The following is a 10711-nucleotide window of genomic DNA, read 5'->3' as shown; positions in this document are numbered from 1 at the left end:
TTAACAGCTGCTACTTGCTGACTCTTAGAAAAAAGGACACGAGAGCATATACTGTGGGAATGTACAGTTCAATTTCACAAGTTTTTGTAGTCTAAGTTATATTCAAAAAGATAGCTGCTGGGTTTTTTTGTTTTTTTTTTTTTTTATAGTTAGCAGTTAGGTGTAGAAATGAATATGACAGTAGCTTGCTCTTACAACTTCCTTGCTCCATTGGAAACATTCAGAATGTGCTTTTGACCTGGTTTTGTTTTTAATGTGTTAAATGTTTTGAACAGCTGTTAAAGCACTGCTGTAAATTATTCCTTTTTTGAGTAAATATTTGCAACAAAATTTTGTCTTTGTGAATAATTTCACTGCTCAGCTTGAAACTTTGGGCATAATATTCCCACCTTTTTATAAAAGATTTGGTAGCAGTTTGCAGGAACAGTTTCATTTCAAAATTTTCATTTTAAAATTGTGAGTTGGATGCTTAAGTGATTTTTTTTTTTTTTTCTTTTTTGTTTTTAAGAATTAAATGAGCAAGTGCCTATGCATAAGAATATTTTTCTAGCTGTGTGTTGTGGTTAGATGTGCTGACTTTTCCAGATTACGTGGAAATATTTTTCTGGACCATCAGCATGCAATTGAAGTTCGCTTTGTCCTTCTATGTTGTCTAGACTTGGCTTCTAAATGAGTCTAATCAGCAACAGCATTAACCTGTAGAGACCATTCTGGTTGTTGTTGAAGCCTCTAAATAAACCACATCTCAAAATTGCTTAAGACTCTGAAGAGTCACATGAATTAAATTTTAAATTGCTCCTTAATTTTCATCCATGCAGGTGAAATCTATGCCTTTTTAAAAGAAAAGTGGAATGACTTACGTAGTCACAGCTCTTCTGCTTTAAGAATTCAAAAAAAAAATAAAAACAGACAAAAAAACTGAGAACAGTAAGTGGCAATATTCTTCTCTCCTTTAAAGTGATACTGAAATTGTTAATTTGAGGTGTTAATAACAAGTCTGTTGTCTTCATGCATGTAGACGTGAGGGAATATAAAATACAGCGTCCTAAGAAGGATAGTTCAGAGGAGTAAAACAGCTATGGAACCTCTTGTGTATGTTACTGAAGCAGCTCATGAGTGCATATGAACAAAGAGAAACCTATGATATTTTTAATCTGAATGTTGATTTTACGTGCTAATTAAATATTTTGAAAAATTCATACGTAGTGTTGGCGAAGATCAACTTCAAGTGGAACCAGTTCTATGATACTTGCTTGTAACTTCCTCACATTCGTCTTTTATGCAATTAAATTTTTAAAATATTTGCTATTTTAATGATATGAATTTGGATGAAAACCTAGTTTGAATGCCCCATGCTTTTGAAAATATGTGGAAAATGAAACTGAGACTGGAAAAACCTGAGTATTTGACAAAAACGTGAATTCTCAGACAATATGTAGAGGGTTGTTCATTTCAGTCTGTGTAGAGAATGCATATACATTACGAGAGTAATGTTAGGTCTAAAACCATCCAGATGTTGAACATCTGAAATAGCACCCCTTCCAAATGGAGCAAGAGAGTACTAGATAGTTTTTGTAGCAAGACCATCAGGCTGTTTAAACAGACCATTAAATTATGTAATGAAAGCAGTGGTATGCTGTTTTTGTGAAGAACGAAAAATGCATTTGTTTTTCCTATCTGAAGAAATCTGTTATCTTAACACTGCAGGAAATTGCATAATTATGAAAATTAATCCCTTTCCTGTATTCTGTTTGGTTCTTAGAGCAAAGCTAAATAGATGCCTTTGGCTTAAGTCAAAGATAATTTACACTGACTGCATTTGAGTTATTTGTATGTAACTGCACATAACTTACTTTTTTGTTTCTGTGTCGTGAAAGGTTTTTCTTATTTTGCAGCCATCATCAGTTCTTTCTCTGTGCCATCTTTCTCTTTGAACTTAGGAGAACATTTGAGCTCAAGTTTACATTGCCTTGCAAAAAAAATTAAATTCAATTTAATTCTCGGTGTCCATATTGGAATATATGTTTCACTTCTGCAGAGATTAACAATATTTACTTGAATTATAATTTCATATTGGATATGTAATTTACTATGTTTGAAAAAGATACATGCCATGTGCACATTAGCTTTGTTTCTGTTCAGTTGAAAACTACTGAAAATCAGTAGCTTATGGTCATTTGGTGCTTCCTCAAGTGCAGTGAATGCTTCAGTTTGTCTTGCACAGTTTAGGCAAAAAAAATACTGCTTTTTGACTAATTTTAGAGGATTGTAGACAAATTCCTATTGTTTGGGGGGTTGGAGGTTCATGATCTTTGAGGTTACTTCCAACCCTGGCCATTCTGTGATTCAGGGGGAGAAAGCGTTGCCAGAAGAACAGGCACGGAGTACCCAACAGCAGCAGGTTGTGAAGATATTGGATGTGAGTCTATTCACTTTTTATGGCTGGATCTCTAGAGATGTTACAGGTTCTGTATACTTCAATTAACTGTTGTCACCAAAGTTACAATTTTTAAGTATGGCCTTTGCATCTTTCAGTGTAAAGGCTTTAAAAGGTGTAATACAACTGACGCTATTTGCTTGCATGAAACATGTTTATAGCAGTAAGCAAATTCTCAGTATTTGGTTTATTGCATATTGCAGCATCTTACTGCAGAAGTTACAGAAGACTAATTCAAAATATGATTCTGAATTCAAATGTTTATTGCATAGGATTTCTGAAGATTAAAAACTTGTCTGCAACCCTGGAAAATGTTAATCTCTCACACTTTAATCTTTATTTACTTCATATATGAAATCTCATTACTACATAAATCTGAGACAGAATGGAGGGATGTGAAACATAGCTTTAAATAATTAGGAAAATTTCAGCCCCAAAGGAAACTTCTAGTAAAAACTGAAGCTGGTGGAAGGATAGGAAGTCGTAACCATGCCAAACCGTTACTGCATGTGTGCAAATTTTGCTTTGCACAAACATGCTTGCATTTATAGGCAACTATAGTGAAAACAACAGGGTTTCATTTTCCCTGATGTAGATGAAGAAGGAAAAAAGAAAGCTCTTTTTTTGATTGTTAAAAAGAAGGTAGGTTTCGGCAACAGTCCTTATACTCTTTAGAGCAAAAACTTTTGTACAGCATTGTAAAACTGCCACTGTACTCGATTTAGGTGTTCTGTTAATCTAAGCGTGCTCTTGGTAAGGTGAGCCAACCACTGAAGGGAAGTTGGGTTCCATCTCTACTGTCTGTGTGGGTAAGTTTGATCAGTCAGGTTGAGCTCAGGAGGCTACTAAAGAACTCTGGAAAACATTTGTCTTTTTGAGAATTATGTCTCTAAAAACTCTTATGAGGCTTGTGCATTTCTGTTAGGAGGAAGCTGACCCTTCCAAGTGTTGTTGCCAGTAGACACTCTTAACAGGTAAGAGAAAATGTATTCCTTGTTGAAATTAAACCGAAACAGAATTCTGCATGAAAGCCAATGTCTCTTCCTTAACTGTGAGATAGTACTGAATGATTTAATTGCACATGGAAATTGGTGTTTGGCATTGGTGTCTTCAAAGCTGTTAAGCTGTGACCTCTTACTCCTGTTTGTATTCTGGCAGTAAAAAATGTATCTTCTGTCTTCTCACATCATACGTAGTTTATATTAATGTATTTGTTATCCAGTGTTTGCGTGCTCCTTAGTAATCTGTTGTTTGAGAGGGGTTACAATCCACTTGCACTTCTGTGAGTGCTTCTTGATTGTATCTCTTACATCGTTTTGTATGTGACCATTCAATTCTGTGAAATAAAGAGATGGAGGAGAACAGTGATAAAGTACTTTAAAAGTTGTTCTCCTACTTCTCGCAGGATAGTAGGCAAAAATATATCCACCCTGAACTTCAGCCTCTGTGCAGTAACGGCTGTATTCTCTTTTTTTGTAGGTGGTGCTAAGGCTGCTAGGAATTTTTACTGAACAGAATCTCCAGAGAAAATACAAAGCAGCAAATGCTTGGTCTGTCAAGATGCCTCATTGCAATAAAAGATCAATAAGAAGCTACAGTATGGAAACTTTACTGTGAGTGGAATACAGAATATGTGGGGAAAATTGCTTCTGCTTTCAGTGTTTTAGTTATTGTAAATAGAAGTCTCCCAGAAGAAACTGGGAGAAACTGATCCCAGATTAGATTCTGTGAAGCTTCTGACAAAACTGTTATCAGTGGCTTCATAGCACAAAGAAAGTTGATGTGAATGTAGTCTGATTTCTTGGGTATGATGTACACCAATTAGGTAAAGATCAGTGATCGATAAAGTGACTTATTCTGAAATCAGATAATTCCTGTCTGTCAAGCTGAATATATTTCACTGCCAAATCTTCTGGGTAGGTGAAAAGTGCTTTCTACGTCTCATCCATGGCTACGTTAGACTATCTGCCTTTTATTTAATATGCTGAAAAAAATAGAGTTGAAAACTACATTTGTTGGAGACCATATTAAGCCAATACTGACTTCTTTATTTGTACAGCACCTAGAATTTTAGAGATGCTATAAACAGCAGTTTCACTTGCACGGCATTCTCCTAATGTAGGAAATGGACTTCCACTCCTGCGCTTTTTACACAACGGTATCTTTATTTCTCTGCCTTCAGTTTAAGAATGTGTATAGTTGTGTGTAATCAATTTAACAAAGCTGAGATATCAAACCAAGGAGGTTTAGAAAGAAAAAGTAGTTCTAGGTTATAGAGTTAATATTCACCAATTTCATGGGAGCTCTCTTAATACCCCACCCTCCTGAATACTCTGCCAGATCAGTTCCAAGCTCAGGAATGTACTGAGCCTCACTGGGGAAAGAGTTTTTATTTTGTTGATGGCTGACAATCCAGGGAACCAACATTCAAAGGTATAAATATTAAAAAAGAAAGGCGAGGAAAAAGAGATCTTATCTCACTCACTGCAACAGTAGTTAGAATACTGATTGTACAGCACATAATCAGACTTCCCTATACAGTGCCCAGTGGAAGCTCTACAGGACGTTACTGAAGCTGAAAACAAGTGAATGAAAAGCAGATTAAAACATGTGAATTTCACAGCAGCATCCTTTAAAATTCCAGTGGGTTCTGTGTCAGATGCTTGTATTTTTCCATTCATATCATCAGCAAGATTTATGTTATAGGTTGTGCATGACTAGAAGAACTAACATGTAAAAGCAGATCAAAGAAAATTACAGAAGAACTTTATTTGCGCACAATTGTGCTAATAAACTTAATTCACTAGGAACATGGATGTCTAAGATTCCCAATGTACTGAGTTTGAACAAAGATGTTCAAGAGCCATTCTGCTGATTGCAGAAAGCCCCTGTCTCTGCGTGTGCTGTTAAGGTGAAGCAGGCAAGCCATTACTATGGTGTAGAGGGATGGCTACAGTAGATGCCTATGGAGCAATATCTTACTAATATTTGCACGCTTTCATAGGCTGTTAGAATATGAGGTGGGGTAAATGAGTTTGCAAGGTTAACCAGCTGCATTTGTGAAATGGAGATACGTTTAACTGGATGCGATTTCAGATGTGAGAGCTCGTGTCCCTACAGGCAATCCAGGCAATGATTTCTCCTATTACCACAGGAACAAGAGGGTTTTCTTTTTTTAACAACACAATATATTTTTCAAAGTATACCGAAAATCTGGATTGAACTCTCTAAGGCTCAACTAATTCAGTAATGAGCTAAGACTGTTTGGTATGCAGTAGCTGTACTGATGATTGCGTCTGTAACTGCAGCAACAATATAGAGCAAAATTGAAAATAGGAGTAATTGGACCACCTTCAGGCTTTGAAAAGCTCTTTGCAAAAGAGACAGCAACTGTAAAATATTCTGATTTTCCTAAACTTGTATTCAAGAGTCTTGTTGTCAATGAAACATGATAGGTTTATTAAATATGCTATAGAATACTGTATGAGAAGGTTGCTCATCCCATACAATTTTTCTCCTTAATTTCAGCTGTATGTATGCTACTGCAGCTTCAGAACATCTGGGTACAGCAGTTTTTTTCTTTTCTGCACCTGCAAGTGTAAGTACACACATAAACAAAAAAGAAATTAAATCTTTCACAGAGCCAGAGAGAGTGGGAAAAAAAAAACCACAAAAAAACCCACCAACCAGTAAGCCATGAAGCTCAGGGGAGCAGTATGACAAGTGCTGAGCTGTAAACAAGCTTGAGAGGGATTTAATTCTTATGACAAGCGCCAGTGGTAGCATCTCACATGGACTCAGCATATGCACACATTTCAGAGGAGGAATCACAGAGGACTTAATGCAAATGTAAAAAAGCTTAGAGCACAGCAGCCTGTGCTGCTCTAAAAATAACCTCACAAATCAGGATGAGCTAGGGTTGTAATTATCTTCATTTTTCAGAATTTTGCTTGTAAGAGAGTTTCTGGTTTACACTCATACTGTGATTAGACTTTATAACCCAAACTGCAAATGGTTTGGGGCATGGATTTTGTTATAGGACAAGTATAAGACCTAATTAGGTGGTATTTTAAGGGTGATAGTAGAATATAAAGGCTGAGTAACAGCTTCTGTACTCAGTTTTAAAGAAGCTTATTTTAGGTCGGAAGCTTTTTGTTGCTGTTGTTTGTGAAGGAAGGAGAACTGAGATGTAATTTGGTATCCAGATTAAATTTTAAAAGCATCTAACGCACACTTGCTCCCTAATTACAGTCTTGTCTTTTCTCTTTCAAATATGCTTATAACTACCTTGTTACTTCAACAGCATTCTGAAAAGTACAGGCTGCAAACCATAACCCGCAGTCTGTATGCAGGCAGATTTCCCCACGGCAGTTGATCAGTTTGTGCTGCAAGACACAGCCAGTTTTCACATAACCTTCAGGCAGGTTTGAGATGAGTAGCATGCTCCCTGTGCTTCAGCTGCTACACAGCTTTGACTCATTTACAAAAACAGAGCTGTGCTCTATTCACCTTAGATCTTCAATCAAGCTGTTTTCACAGATTCAGGGAGTTGTAGAGGTTGGAAGGGACCTCTGGAGATCATCTAGTCCAACCCCTTGGTAAAGCAGCTTCCTTGCAGTAAGTTTGTTTTCTGCTTTCCTCAGTCTTCCATTAATTAGATTAAGTTTACTAGAAAAGGGTTAATAATCCCTGGGGGTATAGTTTTTGATTGTCTGCAGGCTGAGTTAAATTCTGCTGTGCTGGACTGTAATTAGCTAAAATGCTTTCTAATCATCATTTCCTAGATTTCCTAGCAAAAACATGCAATATTTACAAGAAGTCTCTTGGACCATGTCTTTCTTGCTCACACTGATTGACAACTGGGTATAAAATATCAATTCCCAAAGTACTATTATGTATTTTTAAAAAATTGGACTTTAAATACAGTTTTATGATACTGATATTTCTGGATGCTGATGCTGATGCTTTTGAATCAGATTTTTTTCACAACTGGAAATTGGGTGTGCAAATTACCCTTCATTTCATAGAGTCAACAAAGTTGGAAAACACCTCCAAGATCATCCAGTCCAACTGTCCACTTACAACCAGTATTTCCCCCCTAAGCCATATCCCTTTGTACAGCATTTATTTGTGTAATGTAAATAAGCCTTCAGCTTAGTCGTCATCATGATGTAGTGGTCAGAGTTAATCGTTTGTCTGAGCTCAAGGAAATCCAGAAGGCTCTCTCCTTTGTTATCCTAAAAGCCAGTGCATGCCGCTTTACCTGCTGAGGGTTGCATCTTGAACTAGTACTTTGATGGAGAATTCACTTGTTGCCCCTCAGTGGGTTATTGTTTTGACAACTCCAGCTCGTAGCAGTGACTCTGCATCCCATCGCTGTTAATGACATATCCAGGAAACTGTCGTCTTTGGCCTCATATTGCTTCAAGGTCCTGACAAATTCTCGTACGGTGTTCTTTCTCTTCCTGGGAGAGCATCTGTGGGACCCGCATGGTGCAAACATTGTGATATTCCAGCATTACAACCATCCTTTCCAACACATTGAAGCTGATATTCAACTCTGTACACAATTTCCTGGTCATAATGCAGATGAACTGATTCTAATGCTCTTCCTTTTGGGGTGTGATGACTGTTCATGACTGTCTGAACATGGTTTGTGTTTCACATTGCTGTCATCCCTGCAGAAGAACACCACCCACCACCTCACTGTGCTCACATCCATTGCTTGGACTCCGTAAATGTTCAGTAAATGACAGTGGGTGCGTTTTTTTCTACATAGAGGAATTGTTCCACCCCTTTGCTTCTTACGTGCTTCCATGGCAGACACCATTCTGTCAGAGTGCCCCTTTGCTGCCATCTGTTGCACGGTAACAGAATTTAGCAGAATATTGGTGGGAAGGTTCAGCCTCTACTGCTGTATCACCAACATCCATGTCTGACATTGTAGGCCAAGGTGATAAAATAGGAGGCATTTCTTTCAGAGCAGCACTTTTGTAATAGAAGCTCACTTTGTTTTGAAGTTAGTGTTATAATGATTTGCAAAACTGTAAATGAGCATCATCATTTAGGAACCTAGAATTATTTGCCTTACTTAATACAATTTCCTGACAGGAGCAATGTATGGGAGAAGAACCAGATATTAAAACAAACAAACAAAAACCCTTTGATTTATAGTAGTGGACAGAATTTCTATAAATACGACAAATATCCAATTCTTTAAGAGAGTCTCCTTTTATTGTTGCTAATGAAAAAAGGCTAATTGAACTTTAATTTTGCATGCTTTACTGAATCTTGCTGACTATTCTAGTGCTATAACCAAAAACAAAGAAAGAACAAGCTGCCAGTTTGTATAGCTACTTCAGGTAGCTTACAATTTAAATCATGCTTGTGCTAAATTTAATAAGAGTGAGACCACTACTTGTCCTTTGGCTGCATATATTGGTCCAAATACTTAGAATGCTGAAATACTGAGCTTCTACAAAGGAGAGATTTCACTTAATAAAAGCCAGAGACTCAGTCTGAATGAAGATCACAATTACCAGAATACAAAATTATCCTAAACTCACATGCTGGGTTTAAACTGCACTACATTAATTTCAACCCTCTGTGGATGCATAGGCCAAACATCAGTAACCTGCAAGATTTGTTAAAAGCTTTACTATCCTAATTCACACTGGAGTATTTTAATGACAGCTGTTAAAATTCTCAGACTTCACATCCATATTCCCTTCCTCACAGACACCTGTAATGGTTTTCATCTGTTTTCTTTGTTATTCCCTCTGCTCATTTAAATGTAATGTAGGTTTCTCATCACTCCAAGTGGATTAACTTTTATATAAATTACTGAAATGCACAGATGCAGGCGTGTGTGCACACATATCCCTGAAGAATAGAGGATAGAATTTTGGTCTGGAATGTACAGCAGGCTAAGAAAAAAACAATGCAACAATCCTGATGTCTTTCTTTAAAACTTTAAAACAAAACTTTTGCGTGGCCTTCTGAAGCTCCTCCTGAGGTGTTTTTTTTCCCTATCTGTTTATAAATGAATACTGCTCCAGAATTGAAGAAATTCATTCTATTTACACTGTTGGTATTTTCTTGCTTATCACGGGGTCTTTCCTCCTCCCCTTTCAGTCCATCTTTTATGATTTATGTTAGATAGAATCATGGCTTTGCTAACTTTTTCATGGGATGGATTGACCTTATTTGGAGAGTATTGCATTTCCCTAAGGTTTTATTCATTGTCAGGACCTTTATTCTGCAAACAGTGTGTTAATGAGAAGCACAAATTAGTGTTTTAATGTGATATCTGATTGAGATTCCTATTAAACCTGCCTTGATTCATCTCCAGTTTAGGCAGTTCAGGGTGCCAGCCTTGTACTTGCACTTGAGTTAGCTCACAAACAGCTTGGGTACAGTGTTTGGTAAAGCTGAGGCAGGGCTTCTGAACAGTCTGAAACTGGTATTAAATCATGTAAACTTTTCTACTGTCACAGCTCTGTTTCTTACAACACCTCACTCTTCACATTTGTGAAGTCATGTTGGTACTGTGCAGTTGGACTCCACTTGTGAGATCAGCTGAGATGTAGTCACTAAGAATCTAATCTACAGAAGATGTATGCTGCAATATTGGTGGAATTCAATTTTAGTAGGAAATCAGGCTTGTTATGTATCTCATTTAATTCCCTTACTCATTGAGCAGGGAGCAAAAGAATAACTTAATGTGGGTGAATGTTACTTGCTCTCTGCAAGCACTCCTCACAAACCAGCTGTGTTGCCCGCTTAGCTGGAAGAAAAGTCTACTGGCATGAAGGCTCTGGAAATTGGGTTTGCTTTTACAGCCCCCATGTGAAGCTGATAGGCTTCAGCTCATCAGACAAGCATAGCTTTAAGGATAAAGTGATACTCTGCACTTGGGTGAAGATGTGGTCCTTGTAGTTGCTGATGAGTATTGGGATAATGTGAGACTTAGGAGGTGAGGTAGTGGTCTCATGAGGAAAAAATGATAATGCAAAAGTGTAAAATATTTCCTTTGAACAAAGCCAATTCTTGTTTGTTTTGTCTTGATTTTAGCTAGTTAGAGAACTAGAAATAACATCCTGCTGTTAGAACTGCGTAACGTGGCTTTTTAACTTTGACATCGTACAGAAAGCCATTATCTGACATACCTTAAAAGCAAAGAAGAGCACGTACAGTACCCAATAATAAAAAATATTGCTGCTTTTAGTGACACAGACCAGTAAGTAAAATATTACCCGTGCATTGTTTAATGTG

Source organism: Tetrao urogallus, assembly GCF_951394365.1.
Source record: "Tetrao urogallus genome assembly, chromosome: 11".
Classification (NCBI taxonomy): domain Eukaryota; kingdom Metazoa; phylum Chordata; class Aves; order Galliformes; family Phasianidae; genus Tetrao; species Tetrao urogallus.
Note: the sequence above shows the minus strand (reverse complement) of the source record.